Genomic DNA, 18,945 nt, shown 5'->3' on the forward strand with positions numbered 1-18,945 from the left:
TATTTTCTAAGGTTTATTTTCTTTATTTTTAATTATGCGCATTTTGGAGGTGGGGTCTGGGTAGGTATTCATGAGTGCAGGTGCCCTAAGAGGTCATAGGCATTGAATCCCCGCAGAACTGGATTTCCAGGTAGCTGTGAGCTGCTTGGCATGGGTGATGGGAATGAACCTCCAGTCCTCTTTACTTTAAAGTACATGTTCTTTACCACTGAGCCATTTCTCTAGTCCAGCTGTCTTTTTTTTTTTTAATAAAAATCATAACTGTGGCCTACACTAGGGAAAACAGTCCTTACAGCCCAACCTTAGCCCACGGGTCCAGGTGCCCTAAATGAAGCCAAGAAAGTATCATAGAAACTACTGGACAGCTTTCCTCCCTGGCATTGTGTTGAGTGCTTCCAAACTCCCTGGTTCCCCCGGCCAGCATGTCCCTGTGATATAAACTACATTGCACCACCTTGTAGACTATGAAACATTCGCTTAGGGTTATATCAAGACCTCACAGGCAGAAGAAGCAGAAAAAGAAACAAGACATGGGAGTGATGTCACCCGTGACACTTTAGAAATCCATCTCTCTTAACAGCACAGCCACACCCAGCCACAGACGTCAACGAGATGGCCCAGCCACCATCAGGCAGGTCCCCTCCCATGGTGCCCATGCTATGGAGACGGATGTGTGCCTCCAGCAAAGTCTCCTTTGCAGCCCCCAGATTCTTGTTAAAGACCCTGATGCTCCAAGATGCCTGGGTCCCTCAACAGAGAGGTCTCTGTGCCTGTAGCTCAGTGAGTGAGTTAGTAAAGACCCAACTAACTAGGTGCTAGGCACAGGGGACATCAAGCACCTGCTTTGACAACATTTTTAAATCATTTTAAGTGATAAAAATGTGTTGCTATCACCCCTCCAAGGCTCAGGGCACATCACAGAAGAGAGAGAAGAAACAATGCAAGATCCAGAGGAAGGAGGGTGAGGAGTGGCAGAATGCTGTCTTCTGAGTATGGAAGACTGATACACTAGTGAACTTGAACCCAAAGCAGATGTGTTACCTGCACGAAGCCTGTGTAAGCTTGGGCTTGGCGACATTCTATCAGGAACAGAAGAAGGGTTCATGAGCCAGCTCCACTCCCCACCCCTCCCTGGGAATCTATAGGCATTAGTAGTGACTGGAGAAAGGAGAGGCATTTTCTTCAGGGGTATAGCATGTGTGTATTCACACGTACATGCACATGCAACCATTCACATGGAAGTAGAAGGGAGCTAGTAGCGAAGAAGTGGGTCAGTGGAAATGCGAGGGGGACAAGAGGGAAATCGGGGTGAGCACCATCAAAATACATTATATACATGTATGAAAGTGTCATCATGAGCCCCGTTACGATATATGATATAATCAATACTTGCCAATTAAAAAGTTTGAAAATAAGTAAACGTCCGAAAAGAAGGGGCATAAATAGCCTTTAATTCTTTAATTCTTTCCCATTCTGGAACGAGCAGAGCTCTATGTGCACAGACTTGGGACCCCATGATTTCGTGGTTCGAATCCCAGCACCTCCACTCCTCACTGTGGGAGACTACGCAATGTTCTCCAAATCTTAGCTTTGCTTCACAGTGTGAAAAAGCTAACACTCACCTCTGCCCACTGCAGAGGGTTCTTTAAGGATAAAATGAGCCAATGTATAACAAAGGGCTTTGTGGCTGTGTAAATGTTAGGTCGTTCTTTCAATAAACATTTATTAAGCATGTACTCTGAGCCGAAGCCTGAGTTAGGCAGGAGAGCCTCTCGGATGCACAGGACATAAAATGAACCTTTGCCATGAATAATTTAGCAACATTTAGTGCGTTCACAAGGCTGCCCAGCCAATGCCTCTATCAGGTTCCAAAAGATTTTCTCATCCCCAAGGACCAAAGAAAAGCTGGTCCCATTAAACCATCACTCTTAAATTTTTTATTATGTTTGTTTGGTGTGTGTGTGTGTGTGTGTGTGTGTAAGTGTGCACACTCACATGGGAAGTCAGAGGATGACTAGGGGGAGTCGGTTCTCTTCTTCCCTCATGTAGCTCCCAGGGATCAAACTCAGGTCATCAGGCTTGGCAGTAAGTGTTTTAGCCACTGAAGCATCTCGCCAACCTCCGCTGTCCTCTTCTAAGGACATGTATCTTGATCTTTTGGTCATTGGAATCACTCTCTGTTTGACAACACCATGTCTTCCCAGCAGCCTGTGCGTTTGGCGGATGTCCTTCTTGTCGAGCTAGGGACTGTCAGGTGCTGGGAAAGTGGGGACAGGCCGTGTTTGGGTAAATATTAGACTTGGCCACAGTCACTGTCCATGTCAGGAACCCAATTGGTGTTATTGATTGACAGATTTGGGGACCAACTGTTTAGAAAGCTGAGCCCCCTCGGATTGGACTAGGTGTTTCGGCAAACAGCCCTAATGCTGGGCAAACAGGCCTGTTGGAAGAAGTAGCCAGCATGTTAGCAGAGCAAACCAAGTGCTGAGCAAACAGCTTAGGAGAATGTGACCACCTCCATGTAACCTCAGCCGAGGTATTGATCCCACTGGAGGCAGGAGAGGGGCCGGGTGGGGAACAGAGAGATACAGACCCAGGCAGAATGTAAATGTTATCTTTAAGCTTCGGCTGTCAGGGCCCTAATGGGCATCTGTTTGGCATTTGTCTTCTTGTAAATCTTTAAATCCAGGTCGGGGCCCAGCATAGAATTTAATAACAGCTTTTCTGAGAGAAGGAGGCTGGGGACTGACTTCTTTCCCGAGAAGCCCACTGGGCCTTTCTCGTTTTCCTGGAGGCAGCTGCCTCAAGTGGGAAATTTTTAGATGGGAGATTCTAAATTCCTGGAAGCCTGCAGGAAAAGGGAAAGGAACCCCCAAATAAATGTCCTCTCCTCCCACCATGGGCATGCATGCATGCGTATAGACCTGTATGCCAATGGAGGCCAGATATGGATGAACATCCGGACATCTTCTTCGATCACTCTGTTCTGGTTTTTTTTTTTGAAACAGGATCTCTCACTGAACCTGGAGCTCACTGATTGGCTAGAGAGGGTATCCACAGAGATCCTCCTGTCTTCACCTCCCAGTACTGCACTGGGCTAAAGGTGTGCACTGCCAGGCCTGACTTCTTCCATGATTGCCGAGGTAAGCTCATGTCCTCATTCCTGCTCAGCATGCACATTCCCCACTGAAACATGCCCCAGCCCCACAAAGTTGTCGGCTGCATCCAATTTGAGAGCCCTGGGCTCTGGCTGTCTGGACCTGACCTCTCTGAGCCTTAACCAGTGTATTTGAAAAGCAGAACATGTCCCTGCAAGGAACATAGGATCTCAGGCCATACACACCTCCATCCAGGCAGAAGCTCTGCATAGCCAGTAAGCATGATTTTAGAAGCTTCCTCCATGACTGACCTGATGAGACTGCCTCGTCCTGAATCACAGTCCCCCAGTTCTCGAACCACTTCCCCACTTAGAGAGAGAGACTAGCGTGTGGGTCTCCATACAGGCTGGGTTGTTGGAAGCTCGGGGATAGGAAGACACTGTCCCGAAGGTCATAGGACACCAGTTACACAAGTGATTTGTGACAACTCGTAAGTGATGAGGCTGGCCTCCAAAACCAAGACCACAGCAAGCTGTCTGAGAGAAGCGAGCCAGGGGGTGGGCAGCTGTTGGTTCAGCTGGTAACAGGCTTGTCTGGCAAGCACAAGAACTTGAGTTCAATCCCCAGAAGCAAGGTTTAAAAAGCTAAGAATAATGGTACATACTTGTAACCCCAGCCCTGGGAAGGCAGAGACAGGCATGTTCCTGGGGCTCCCTAGGCCAGCACAGCCTGTTCAATGAGCTCCGGGCTAATGAGAGACCCTTGTCTCAAAATAACAAACAGTATAACCAAGGAACAATACCTAAAGAACAGCATCTCTAGCCTTCATAGGCACATATAAACATATGTGTACATACGGACATACACACGTGCATGTGCGTGCACACATACACATACACTGTGGGGCCAATGGTGATTCAATTTCTTCTCACTAAAACCTTATTATTTAAAATTTTTCCTTTTAAATTTTTAAAAATTGATTTGTGTGTGTGTCCATATGTACATGTATGTTTATGCACGTGCACATGAGTGCAGTGCCTGCAGAAGCCAGAAGAGGGCATCAAATCTCCTAAAGCTGGAGTTAACAGGCAGTTGTGAACCGCCAAGTGTGTACTGGCAACTGAACTTGGGTCCTCTGGCAGAGTAACAAGTGCTCTCAACCACTGAACGTCTACCTAGTCCCACTCGGAGATATCCTACAGCGATTAGAAATAACACAAAGATCTCCTACAGTTATTAGTAGGCAGTTGTCATGGGAGCAGCAGCTGCCAAGACAAAGCCTAAGCCCTCTGTGGCTTCTGACTGGGCAGAAACTGTAAAAGGCATTCAACCACCTCCTCGGATTCAGAGGAAGACCAGTCTTGCCCTCCTTCCCAAGAGCTGAGACAGATGTGCACTGTTCTGTCCACACCCCCGAAAGGGTGAGGAAGTCTGGGTTGTGCAAGGACACCATGAAGGTCAGCAGGATGGCAGAGCAGTCAGAATTCCCAGGAAGAAATGTATTGTCTTCACTGAACAAACCCAGTGGGGGAAAGACTAGCGGCTCGGCTGTATGCTGTGTGGCACTCACTCCAGCAAGACGGCAGTCATCCTCAGAAGCTGAAGTTACGAGGACTTGTGAACTGCCCTGTTCAGAACCAAACCTGAGTCGTCCTCTGCAATAACAGCAAGAACTTGTAGCTAACGAGCCATCTCGCCAGCCCCTAACACTAAAGCAAAACCATTGCTACGTTCAAGGCCAAGGACGTGCCCACTGCAAAAACAAACGAATGGATAAATAAATCAAAATAGGGCCTGCCAGCACCACGGGCTCCTCCTTGCTCACCCTAAGAGTCTAGACCTCGGTCTTCCTTTTGCTATACACAAAGGTCCCTTTTAGGAAAACCTGAGGAATTTCTGGTGTGGGGAGGGAGTGTGTTCTGGCAACTGGAAGCCCAGTGAGCTTGCATTTGGGAAGGTCCCAGGCCTCAGAGTAGATTAAGATACAAGTAGAGAAGTTCCCCTGTGAAGCAGCGACTCCCAGAAATCCCTTCTCAAAGATCTGCTGTGCCCCCCACACACACACCCTTCAGTAGCGCAAGTCACAGGCAATGACAAGACTGTGTCCCCGGATGTACCATAGTCCTGCTCCTCTGTGTCCCCAGATGTACCACAGTCCTGTTCCTCTGTGTCCCCGGATGTACCACAGTCCTGCTCCTCTGTGTCCCCGGATGTACCACAGTCCTGCTCCTCTGTGTCCCCGGATGTACCACAGTCCTGCTCCTCTGTGTCCCCGGATGTACCATAGTTCTGCTCCTCTGTGTCCCCGGATGTACCACAGTCCTCTTTCTAAAGATATGAGTCCTCAAGCAAGGAAAACTGTCCCCACCCTCGTGCCCACGTTCTCAGCCCATGCCACCCTCAAGGTGGGCAACGGGACAGACAATCACCGCATGCCCTGTGGGAGGGGTTAAGTGTTACCAGGCAGGGATGCTCCTCTACCTGGATGGCTTAAAACACCCAGGTTAGAGCCGGTTTGGCTGGGAATGTGCCAGTTAACGAGACGGGTAAGAGCTACACGGCAGCGAACGTGAGAATGCGAGCTGATGAGTCACTGGAGAGGCTGAGCGGGACCCAGAATGCTCAATTAATGAGTCACTCTGCAAAATACGTTTCTGGGGCTGGGGAGGTGGCTCCGTGGCTAAAGTGCTTGACGTGCAAGTGTTTGGATCCCCACAATCCAGTAAAGCCAGACAGACTTGGAAGTCTGCCTTCGCTTTCAACATCAGAAGGCAGAGGCAGGGGAACCTCAGATCAAGCTGGCTAGAGAGCCTAGCCAGTAACCACATCGGTGAGCTCTGGGTTCAGCTGAGAGACCCTGCCTCAATGAGTGAGGTGGAAGTGTAGTGCATTCCTAATTAGTCTTATTAAATAAAAATCTGGAGTCAGATATCAGGGTAAATGCTGAAAGATCAGAAGAGCCAGTCACTAGAGAGACTTTTTGCCTCTACCAAATCCTCAGACCAAATGGGCAATCGTATGGCCACAAATCCTCAGACTGAATGCCCTGAGCTCCTGTCTCCTCCGACCTTATATTCCACTCTCTGCCCCCTAGTGCTGGGACTAAAAGCATGAGCCTCCACCACTTGGCTTTGTTTCTCTTTGAGACTGATTCAATCTAGTGTAGTCCAGGGTGGCCTTGAACTCCAGAGATCCACCTGCCTCTGCCTCCAGAGGGCTGAGGTTAAAGGTGTGTGCCACCGCAATACTTTCTGAAGAAACCCAGGCTGACCCTTATTGATAAAATCCTTCAACCATTGAGCTTCGTATTCACTTTGAACATCTTCAAAAAGAGCCAGACGTGGTCACGCACACTTTTAATGCCAGTATTCAGGGGGCAGAGGCAGTTGGATCTCTATAAGTTCAAGACCAACCTTGTCTACATAACCAGTTCCAAGCCAGCTAGGGCTATGTAGTGAGACCCTGACTCAAAAAATATGTATACAGGGATGGAGAGATGGCTCAGTGGTTAAGAGTACTGACTGCTATTCCAGAGGACTCAGGTTTAATTCCCAGAACCTACATGGCAGCTAAAGCATCTATAATTCTAGTTCCAAAGATCACAGTGCCATTTGTGGCTTCTGTGAGTACTAGGCATATGCATAGTACATAGACATACATGCAGAAAAATTCATGCATATAAAATATGTATATGTGGGGGCTAGAGAGATGGATCAGCAGTTAAGAGCACTAGCTATTCTTCCAGATGACCCAGATTTGATTCCCAGCACCTACAAACTGGCTCACAACTGTCCATAACTCTAGTTCCAGGGCATCTAACACCCTCTTCTGTCTCCAAGAACACCAGACTTGCGCATAGTGCATGCAAATACATGTAGGCAAGACACAGATACACATAAAATAAAAATAAAGCAATTTTTAAAAAAGTTTTAAGAGTGATTGTATGTGCAAGACATGGCCTTGAAAGAAGCAAACCAAGTAGTCCACAGCCCGTACCCACTTCATGTGTGTGGCCTGCTGGTTCAGGGCTCCTGCTCAGCCTAAGGCTCTCCTGTTGTTCTCTTGGAATTCAGAATAACTTTTGAACAAAAGCCCAAATATTTTCATTTTTCCCAGGGACCTGCAGATGGTTTCACCAGCCTTATGCCAAACTGTTAAAGACAAAATGAGATGCCACTGTTGGAAAGAGAGTTAGGGATTCACACACCGTGCCCTCAATTGAGCTCAAATGGCCCATCATTTTATAATGCTGAACTCAACTGAATTCTGGGTTGTGGGAACTGGCTTGTTTGTTTGTGGAGAAGGGTTTTGTTGCATTAGAAGTCTTTATGAGAACTTGGGGAGGTGGTGTGCGGCTGCAAAGCATGAGGACCTGAGTTCAACTCCCAGCACCCACATAAGACAGCCCGGAGTGGTGGTGCATGCGTGTAATCCTAGCACCTGGGAGTCGGACACAGGTCCTCGGGCTCACTGGGCAGAACACCAAGCCTAATCCTGGGGTTCCAGATAAAAGGGAAAGAGCCCATTTTAAGGAAAGGAGGTAGACATTTCCTGAAGAACACCTGAGGCTGACTTCTGGCTTCTGTAGGCATGTGCACACATACCCGCACACACGTGTGTGTGCACCTGCACACAACACAGGTCTTTGAGAGTAAGTCAAACCCTAAACCAGTCCCTCTCTTCCCTAACCACGTTCAGACAGGAAAGCCCCTTCTCACCTGCCACCTCTGCAATCAGAAGCCAGAGTAAGAAGACAGTCCTGGCCTTGCCTGACATAGACCAGCCTAAGTTCTTATTGGCTTCCTCCTCTGTAAAATGAAAGAGGACGAGGGCCTGGGCCCAGGAGGATCTAAGTCAGCCTCACCCCGCCTGTTTCTCAGTTGTTGAAACTGTTCACGGGGAAAATGTCTTTTCGTCCATTTCTGTTGCTGTAACACGCCTGAGATGGGATGATTCATAACTGACAGTGTATTTGGCTCACGGTTCTGGGACTGGGACATTCAGGGGCACGATGCCAACATCTGTCTGCTCGGTGGCTGCCCGAGGACCTTCCTTCTTCTTGCATCGTATAGCAAGACCAAGCACGAGTGCCAGCATTGCTCTCTCTTGAACTTCCCATGAGTCAAATGGCCAGTGTCCTAGAGTTCCAGGATAAGTGAGCCTGAAATGTGGAATTTGGCTTGTTTGAAGGAAAGGGTTTGGTTAATTAAATGTCCTTCAGAGACCTGGAGAGATGGCTCAGTCAATGACTAACGTTTTCACAGAGATCCCAGCCTTACGACCTCGTCTAGCCCAGTTACCTCCCAAAGGCCTTTCTTCCTCTTACCATTAATACATAAATTAGTGATAGCTTTCAACACAGAGACTTCGGGGACACATGCAAACCAAAGCGTATGTCCATAGCAGAGAGTATCTTGAAAGCTCCAGTCAACTAGTTAGCCCTGAGCTCCAGGACTTGTGGCCTAGTGCTGTCTAACAATACTTCTCTGAGCTTACTCTGTTACAGTTAGTACTGTTGGGCAAAGTGGGGGGAGTGTCATCAGGCTGATAACTGATGAAGGGCTGGAGAAATGTGTCGGTGGCTAGGAGGACTTTCTGTCCTTCCAGGGGACTCTAGTTTGAGTTCCAGCATCCACATCAGGACACTGACAATGACCTATTACATGGACTTTAGAGGATCCAGTGTCCTCTACTGGCCTCTAAGGGAAGGGCACCAGCATGTGTATGGCATATACACACATACACATAAACACACACACAGACACACACACACATCAAAATACATTTTTTTAAAAACTGGATTTTAGAGCTCCTCCTCCACATAAATCATTAGAAATCCCTAGAAGGCCCCTGACAAAGCATCCACAGTTCATATGCTTGTGTGGGCCAGCAAGATGGCTCAGCAGACAGAGGTGCCTGCAACCAAGCCTGCCAACCTGGGTTCCATCCCTAGTACAACCCACAAGGTGAAAGAAGAGAACCACCTCCCTCAAGTGTCCTCTGACTTGCACTCCTGGGCACAGACACAAAACAAATAAAAATGTCATGTGTGTGCAAAATCTGCAACAGTAAGACACGACCGTGTCCTGGTTCTTAAAGAAAGTCCCTAAATCTAGATGAGCTTTGGGACTCCCAACATGTATGTCGTCTTCTGCATCCATCTGTCATCAGGTTGATAATCTGGATTTCAGGGCCGGGAGAGATGACTCAGTGGTTAAGAAGCCTTCCCGCTCTTCCAGTGGACCTGCCCCTAAACCACGGCAAACATCTTTAAATGCAACCACATCCCTCACTTAATATAATTTATGAATAACCCTGGGAGTGAGGTTGCAATCAGCATAATGTCATTTGCCTAGTAGAGTTTTAAGTAAACATTCTTTCATGTCGGTCATGGTCAGTTGCAAGGAATGTTCATTTTGAGAGCAATGTGTTTTAAACTTCTTCCAAGTCTCCTTGCCCTGGGCCCTGGAGACACTGTGGTTCCTGGGTAGTGAGTCTACTACCCACAATGCTTGCCAGGTGAACACGGGCTGCCCTCAGCCAGCCTTTACCGTCTGAGGAAGACCATCCCCCTGGTATGAGGTTGAGTATTTGCATGGCCCTTCCGATTCAGCTGTCCTGTCTATTTAAAGTCTAATTCAGACTCAAGAGAGGTGGGGGCGGTGGGAGGGTCAAGTGCGGATTACAGAAAATTGAACTTTGCTGATCGTCAAGTCAGTCAGGTTAACAAGGTGTTATCTAACAAGACCGTAGGGGGCAGCTTTACTGGTTAGGACAAGATTGTTGGGTAATTAGCTTATCAACTCCGTGTATGTAAATGAAGGCTTTTAAAGTCCTTGAAACCTGCTTTTGCTCTTGAGTAATTTAACTGTCTCCTCTGGATGCTCTTCGTCCCTCTCCAGCTTGGATGCTTCCCCGTAATTAAGCGTTTATGGAAGTCCATCTTCCCTTCTGCAGAGGACCTTGCACGGGGGATTGAGGTAAATAAGCCTGTCCCTGCCCTCTACCTACCGATTTTCTAACTGGCAAATAGCAAACTTCTTCTGCAAAAGACCAGCTCACTACCTCCAACTTAGCATCTATGGTGCAATAACCAAACTCTGGCCATCTGAGCCCTGAACAGCTACAAACGGTGTGCAAGCCGCCGAGTGTAGCTGCACCTCAAAACCGCATTGCCAGGGCTAAGGTGACACTCAGATGACCAAGCTCTTGCCAAGTATACATGAGGTCTGAGGTTTAATCCCCGGCATGCCATAATTCAGGCATGGTGGTGACACACCTGCAGTCTCAGGACTCCAGAGGTAGAGGCAGGAGAAGCAGGAGTTCAAGGTCATCCACAGCTGTGTGTAAGGAGCTCCAGGCCAGCCTGGAATACATGAGACCCTGTATCAAAGCAACAAAACAAAACAAAACAAAACAAAAAACAGGCCCAGAGAGATGGCTCAGAGGTTAAAGGCACCTTTTTGCCAAGCCCGACAGCCTGAGTTTGAATTGCAGGACTCATATGATGTAAAAAGAAAAATGACTCCCACAAGTCCTCTGACCACAATGAGACATGCGTGTCACACACACACACACACACACACACACACATACACTAAATGTAAAAAAAATTCACTGACATAATCAACTTGGGCCATAGTTGCCTGGACCCTGATCTATGAGGCAGATATAAAGAATTCCTGTAGGAGGTGGAAGCTGGGTTGGTGCAGTTGGAAATGCTAGCCCAGTGCTGGATCAGGAGGAACAAGTCCGTGCTGCCCAGTGGGACGCGGTACTTCCTGGAAGAGGGGTGTGAGCGCATAAGGCGCTACTCCTTGGCTAGCCCTTCACGGTTATATAATGGCTTGCCCTATCCAGGGCTCTTCTTCAGAGGCTAAGGGAGCCAAGGCCTGATGTCATCAGTCTCCCAGGGTCTAGGTGACTTGTGTGTGGTGCTGCAGTCTCACCTGCAGAACTGGATTTGAAGTCAGAATCCTGTCATCTAAGAATGACGTGAGAACCCAACTGAAAGCCAGCAAGATGACTCAGTGAAAGAAAAGGAGAAGGCAGGGTAGAGACAGAGATACTCTTTGTTGCAAGTCTCCAGAAAGAGCTTTCAAACTGATAGTCCCAACACCCAACAGAAAAGTAGCAACATACTAGCAAAAGCGTTTCTTATCTGTAGACATGGCAGTTCCATAGTTAAGGAGTAGGGGCAATGAGGGTAACATAAGGAGGCCATCTAAAAAGATGTGGGGGTGTGGGTAACAACTAGTGTGTTGTTACTTTTCTGTTGCTACGATAGAGCACCAGGACCAAGGCAATTCCTAGAAGAGTTGGTTTGGGGCTTGTGGTTCGGGAGGAATAATAGTTGGTGATGGGAAAGAAGAGGTAGCAGGGAGACACGGCATTAGGAGCAGCGGCTGACAGACCACATTGGCAAGCCAGAAGCAGAGAGATCATACCTGAAACATCAAATCCCGCCCCCAGGACACACTTCCTCCAGCAAGGCCACGCCTCCTAAGGTTCCCCAAACAGCCACCAACTGGGCATTAGGATGCCAAGACTTACGGAGGGCACAACATTCAAACTACCACGCTGAGCCATCTGGAAAACAAGTAGCCAAGGTAGATAGATCCGGCCCACATCCTAGCCACTGTCTCTTTCCTCAGAAAGCTGAAGAGGGCATGTTTAATGAAGGCCTAGCGTGGGAGGTGTCAGGAGGGTGGGGAGCCCGAATGAACCAGCTTAGCCCTCTGGAACATCACGGCCCATCCCAGGGAGGTCTCCTTCTCTCCCCACTGTGACCAGAATACCTGAAAAGAAGCAACTTCCGGGAGGAAGAGTCTATTCCATCTCACCGTTCGAAGGGGCACGATCCACCAGGGCAGGAAGTCACAGCAGCTGGTCACATCATGTCACAGTCAGGAAGCAGGGACAGGAGAATGCTGGTGCTCAGCTCACACGTTCTTTTTTAGACTTTTCAAAAAGCATAAAGTATTTTTATACACTCTTTCTCCACAGGGTCATGGTGGCTGCCGCTGCAGTGCCTGCCTCCCTGAACTATCCAGCGCCATCCTTGTCTCTGGGGAGACATTCTCATGAGCTGCAGTCAGGACTGAGTAGATGACCCTTCATGGGACCCCCAGGGGCCAGTTACAGCTTGATAACACAGATCTCCCCCACTCTGCAGTTCCCAGACATGATGATCCTGTGTCTTGAGACAAGGCGGAAGCTTTGTTATTGTATGGAAGCTGACCAGGGACGAGAGCAACTATGGCATTCCACATCGTGCTCTGCAAAATCACTCCCACTTTCTTAGTGACATTGTTATCTCCTCTGATGGCCAGTTCACCCTCACGGGCTCCTGGGATGTAATACCACATCTCTGGGATCTCATAATGAGACCCGCTATGAGGCAATTGATAGGCCATGCCAAGGATGTACTGAACAACTGGAAGATAGTCTCTGGATCCCAGGATAAGACCATAAAGCTATGGAATACTCTGGGCATCGGCAAGTACACTGTCCAGGATGAGAGTCATACAGAAGTCTGTGTTGGCTCCTCCCCAAAGAACAACAACCCTATCATCATCTCCTGTGGATGGGACAAGCTGGTCAAGCTTTGGAATTTGGCTAATTGCAAACTGACGAGCAACCCCCTTGGTCACACTGGCTATCTAAACAGAGCGACAGCCTCTCCAGATGGTTCTCTCTGGAGGCAAGGATGGCCAAGCTATGAAGAGGTGGCGGCGACACAAACGTCAGGGACATCATCAATGCCTTGTACTTCAGCTGTAATGGCTCCTGGCTCTGTACTGCCACTGGCTCCAGTGTCAAGATCTGGGACTTGGAGGGCAAGATCACTGTAGATGAACTGAAGCGAGAAGTTGCCAAGAACCAGCAGCGAGGCAGAGCCCCAGGCTATCTCTCTCTGTTGTGGCCTGCTGATGGCCAGACTCTGTTTGCTGGCTATACAGACAACCCAGGGCAAGTGTGACAGGTGACTGTTGATCCCACTAAGAGTTAATGACAGACTCTTAGAAATAAAACTGACTTTCTGGGGAAAAATATTATTGTTTCTTCTTTATTTTCTGTGTATGAGTGTTTTGCCTTCATGTGTGTCTGTGAATCACGTGTGTACCTGGCACTCATAGAGGACAGAAGAGGGCACTGGAGCCCCTGGAATGAGAGTTACAGACAGCTGTAAGCCACTATGTGGGTGCTAGGAACAGAACTCAGGTCCTCTGGAAAGGGTACAGCACTTTTTAACTACTAAGCCATATCAACAGCCCTCGGTTTCTCTTATTTATTCAGTCTTGGACCCCAACCCACGAGATGGCACCACCCACATTCAGTGTGGGTCCTCCCTCCTTCGGCAAACCTTTTTAGAAACACCCTCATGGACGCATGCAGAGGTGCATTTCCATGATGATCCTAAATCAAGGTGTCAAGCCTGTTAGCCAGCATGGTCTGCAGTGGTCCTCCCTCTTACTGTTGCACCAGCCTGTTTCCAGCCTCCAGTCCTCCTCCAACCATAGAACCAAAGCGTCTGACTCTTGGACTCTTGGCCATGAAGACTCCCCTCACAGCGGGAGGTGGGGGTTAGAGAAGCCATTCACAACTGGTATCCTAACGGAACTGACTGGAGGACTTTGAGACGCAGCCACTTTCCTTCATGGCCCCCACACTGTCTTGGACTTCCCACCTCGAGGTCTGAGAGTTCCTTCCACTGTTCCGGGGTCTCTGAGGTCTCCCAGCCCCAATCTGCTCAAGCTGAGCCCAGCTTTCTCTCTCCCCTAAGGCACTACTTTGGCTTCTGACCCTCCTACATCATCTAGCCCTGACTCTCACATGCTAATGTGCACAGAGCTGACTCTGGTCGCCTCCCCGCCTCTTCTATTCCAGACATACGCCAAGTCACTGGTCCACTGGGAGTTGACAACAACAGGTCAAGTTCCCTGTCTTGTTCACGTCCCTGGAGCTCCAGAGTGAGCACAGTCACAAGTTGGCTGGGGAAGACCTGGGAAGGCCCTTCCCTTACTGGCCTCACTGGCTTGCTGGAAAAATCTCCCTGCTGCTTTTTTGAGACTGAAGTACCTTGGGTAAGTCCCTGAGACGCTGCAAGCTGCCATTTCTCCTCTCCAAATGAACAGCAGCTGTGATCAGCTTCCTGCTTGGAGCCCTGAGTTGTGGTAGGAGATAAAGGGTACTCAGTTCAGCACTTGCTGAAGTGGGGGGGGCTCTCATCTAACTCCAGGAGGTGGAGTTCAGCAGTGTGTGGGGGAAGCTCTGCTGGACTGCATCCTCCCCACCTCCCCAGAGGCTACCTCACACCACAAGCTCTGCCTCCAGGCCTCTCCTTACCCCAGGCTCACAACCCTTCCCCTGCTTTCATACAGGCTCAGACAACACTACATTTAATGACACCCTGCCCGATCCCACAGGCTCATTAGCCTACATGTGTTCATTATGTTTCCCAAGTGGGAGCTCGCTGGCTGGAAACCAGGCCTTCACTTTTAACCCCTTGCTGCATTGCACAGGGCTAGACAAACCACAGATACCTAACAGCTATCCGTGCTAAACACTGCCAAGGCATCAACTCCGTCTAAACCTCACTTCCTTCTCTTTTAAAAGAAGACATGACCATAATAACAAGTTTCTGGGAGGTGTTTCATATTTGACAAAGTCTGGCTGCATTCATTGTCTCTACCAAGGAAACTACAGCCAAGGAAACTACAGTGCAGGCGTGGAAAGTAGAGGCTGGTGCAAGTCAGTGGTTTGCCTAAGAACATGGCTAATAAGTGTCAGAGTCATCTGAACCCAAACCTATTATTTTTTCTGTCACACGAGGCTGGAAGGCTTCAGAGGCAAGGCAGAGTGCCTAGGGTAGTCAGAGCAGAACTACAGCCATCAGTAAACACACAAACCACTTACCACCAAGGTACAGGGTCACAGGGAAGGCTGACCCAGACCGTCGAGAAGCAATGGAGCTTGGACAGGTGGGAAAGTCAGGAAGCGGGTTCAAGGCCAAAGCCTAGAGAAACCCCTTTCATAGGGAAGGGGTTCTGGACTGCAGACTAGGGGAAGAGAGGTGATGGGGGACATCTCCCCAGAACAAAGAGGATGTGTGAATAAAAGGGAGCAGGCTGAGGAGACAGCTCAGCCAGGAAATTGCTTGTACAAAAGCAGAAGGACCTGAAGACGACCCCTGGTGCTGACTGGCCTGGCAGCCGAATGGATGAGTTCCAGGTTAAGGCTTTGTATCCCAGGCTGAACAGAATGTGACACAGAGAGGCAGGCAGAGATGTTTGTGAGCCGTCCCTTCACCAGACAGGCCTCCTGGAGGGATGAGGGGAAGATGCAGGGGAGAATAAACCAGGGTCACCCTGAGCCCGGAAGCCAGAGAGATTTCTGAAACGTAGGTGTCCTGAACCAATATGGGGATGGTAAAAATTGCCACTGATTCTGACTGGAGAGGAAACGGGCTGTATCACACGGTGTCAGAACTGATAACATCCTGTCTCCGTGTGCCATCTCATTATTCCACACATGTTCATTATCTGCCCAGATTGCGTGCTAGCTGGCTTTTGAAACCATCTTCTCTTTTAGCTTCCCCAACTTCTCTCACGCAGGGCTGAGTTCCTAACAGGAGCCCAGTGAAAACCAATGGCTATAAATTTCAAGAATAGAAAATGGCCCTGCACCCCACAATCTGCGAAGGATTGTTCCAGAGAGACCGCTACCACTTCAGTATTTCTCCAAAAGCACTTGGTGCTGGTTATCTGAAACATCCCGGGATGCCCAACCGTGAGATCCCACTGCTGCAGGCAGAGTGCACCCCATCACTAGAGAAGCCAAGAAGAAACCAGCCAACAGAGGCTCCGTGGAGGAGTCTCTGTGTCGAGAAGGACACTGGACGGAGCAGTTCCCACGGCCCCCACGATCTCGCAGACACCATGGTTCAGAAACGCCATTGAATTTGATCTCGTGTTTCATTTGGCATGTCCCATTCAGAAATAACCAGACTAACTTAAAAAAGAAATCTCTGTGCCTTCTTCTATTTCTTTCAAACTCTTTAAATGTCAAGTTCCAGCCCAGTGCTCTGCCTCGCCGGGTGGTTGGATACCAAAGCCATGAGCGCTGGGTTTAGAATAGCGCCTGGCCGGAGGGGGAGGCTGACTTCATGCGTGTCTATTTTTACAGCCACGAGACGCGTCGCCTTCCCTCGCTGTTCACATCAATATCACACAGGGACGCTGACACAGGGCCATCTGTCCTCACAGACTCGCTCTTTTTGGGGAGGGGAGGCAGAGGGAACAGGAGAGGAATGCGCGTTTTCGTTCTTAGTCTGAGAGTTTGGCTTGGACTCTGATGGCTCCCAGATCTGAGCCAACCAAAGAGGCCTTTGGCCAATCCCTGTTGGGGGCTGGGGGCAGGGTGTCAGTGTCCTGTGTTGTCACCTCCTTCCGAAGTTCAGAGAGTCCATTCAAGCACTCACTCAGTCTCAGGATCACTTGCCTATGACATGCCAGCTACAGGTCACATAACCCTTTCCCTGGCTTGACTCATCTGGGAGTTCTGTGCACCTTGCGAACGGATGAGGAGGTGAGGAGGGACAGGGGCTGGCAAGGAACAGAGGGGACAAGATTCTTCCAAGAATATATGGCACACTCAGGGCCAGGCCTGTTACTGGAATTGTCCTGTCATGGTCATACCTCAGCCTCTGCACCTGGCCACCTGTCCTCAATAGGCTAAGCAAAGACACAGCGAAAAGCCGAGAAAGGAGGAGGTAACTCATTGTGTCCACATTGGGAAAAGAAACAAAGCAGTCCAGGGACCGACCTCCCACCAAGTCCATCTTGCAATCCTGACACAAGGCTAAGGCTTAAATAAGGCAAGAGGCAAGCATAGCTAAGCCGCCCTGGTCCAGGCGTGGTCCTGCCCACCATCATTGTCCAGGCTCCCATCTGTCCTGCAAGGCGGTCCCACAAGTTTGTCGGAGTTGTGTGAAATCTCTTCCTAGAGACAAAGTTCCCTCTCTGGCTGGAACCGGCCTTCAGTCTTTTCCTTTTCCCAGCGTGAAATTCCTGGAGAAATTCCAACTTCTTGGGATCCATTGTTTCAATAGTCTGATTGCCAAAGAGAGGGCACTAACATCTCTTTAGAACATCTTCATTCCTGGCAAGATGTTTCCATGCCCAACCCTCAAGTCCAACCCAGCAGAAGCAGCCCCTGCAGCAAGGCTGTGCAACTCCTGTTGAGGCAAGTGAGTCCGGGTCTGGGAGTCAAATCAGAAGAGCTCCCTGTGGGCTGGGACAGAGACACTGTCAAGAAAAATGTGGCTCTGGGCCCAGTAGCTGTGTCCCCAAGACCTGGCCTCAGCCAGTAATCCTGAAAGCATCCCACACTGGAGGTGGGAACCTGGAGTCTCAGACCAAGGAAGAGACTGGCTGGAGCACACTCCCTGAGCACTGGCTAGGGGCTTTAATTCTCAGAGTCTTTGGGGGCCTACCACACTTTGCCTTCTCCTCCTCCTTGGCTTGTTGCCCCACCTCACTGTGCTAAGGGCCTGAGATGCTGTTTGTCCATCACAGCAGGGAAGAGAATGCACCCCCACTTATCTTGGTAGTAGTAGTAGGTCTAGCCCCATCCCATTCAAATGCTCCTCTGAAGGGGGACGCTGTGATGAATCTGGGAAGCCTTGGTGTGTTCAGTGTGGCTGATTAGAAGCAGTCTTGGGAGTCTCCCATCAGTGCCAAGCAGGAGATGACCTTTCTTAGGTGTATAACCAAGAGACTGAGGCCACCAGCCCTATTGTCTCAGCTCCATAGACAAAATCTAGACCAGGGGAATGGGGATGTAGCTCAGTGGGTAGAACGCTTACCTCGCATGCACCAAGCCTCGGGTCTGTCTCCAGAACAGAACAGAATCAGGGATGATAGCACATACCGGCAATCCCAGCACTCAAGAGGTAGATGCAGCAAGATCAGAGATTCAAGGTCAACATTGACTACATATTGAGTTGAAGGCTAGTCTGGGCTACAGGAGAACCTCAGCCCCTTCTCAAAAATGGAAAAAAAAATTGTAATTCTTAAAGCTAGGCAGAGGCCACTGAAAGCAGAAAGAAAAGAGATGTGATTTAATGACTTTAGTGACCTTGTTGCAACCATTTATGAAGGCCAGTGCAGTATTTCCCTCTTGAACTATTTTGTATCCAGACTCATCTTCAGCTCCTCTCTCTCTCTCTCTCTCTCTCTCTCTCTCTCTCTCTCTCTCTCTCTCTCTCTCTCTCTCTCTCCAGACTGTGTCCCCTCTCCTTGCTGTATAACAGGCACTGTGACCATGCACCTTCCCCTCAGTATCCCCTCCACAGTGGACGATCTCCCTGGGGAAACTCCATCAGCACGCAGCCATCCAAACACAGATCTCTGCTGCTTATTCTTCCCTAGATCCATGATCACCTCCTCCACAGATCAAGCCCTCTTGTCTGCCAAGCAGGAACATGAAGGACACTTGCCCGTAGATCAACTATAACTCGTCAAGAAGCACATAACAAGCACACAAGTAGCTCAAACTCACTAAAACAAAAACACCTGAGCTCCAGGCTCAACTCTTTCCCCTTGGGTGGGAACCACCCCGCCAACCTCTCAGACACAGTGTCCTCTAGTGGTCACTTCTGGTCTTACGCCCTCTGTGGTGGCCAACTGAGCGGGATCTCTGTGGGGTTCTGTAAGGGCATTTCTGGGAAAGATTGACTGAAGGGAGAAAAGACACCCTTAGATAGGATAGCACCCAGATATGAGGAGGTTGAGGGGAGAGCAATGCTGTCTGTTTGCTTGTCTTACTTCCTGTCGATGAGTGC

General features: G+C 49.2%; 1 pseudogene; it reads left to right on the forward strand.

Annotated features, from left to right (window-relative positions):
- The window catches only part of LOC126507411 (receptor of activated protein C kinase 1-like), a 50,084-nt pseudogene extending 36,974 nt beyond the window's left edge, over positions 1-13,110 (forward strand).
- The last annotated feature ends 5,835 nt before the right edge of the window (positions 13,111-18,945 follow it).

The sequence above is a fragment of the Alexandromys fortis genome, unplaced genomic scaffold (assembly GCF_014885135.2).
Source record: "Alexandromys fortis isolate MF-2015 unplaced genomic scaffold, M_Fortis_MF-2015_v1.1 scaffold_70, whole genome shotgun sequence".
Classification (NCBI taxonomy): Eukaryota; Metazoa; Chordata; class Mammalia; order Rodentia; family Cricetidae; genus Alexandromys; species Alexandromys fortis.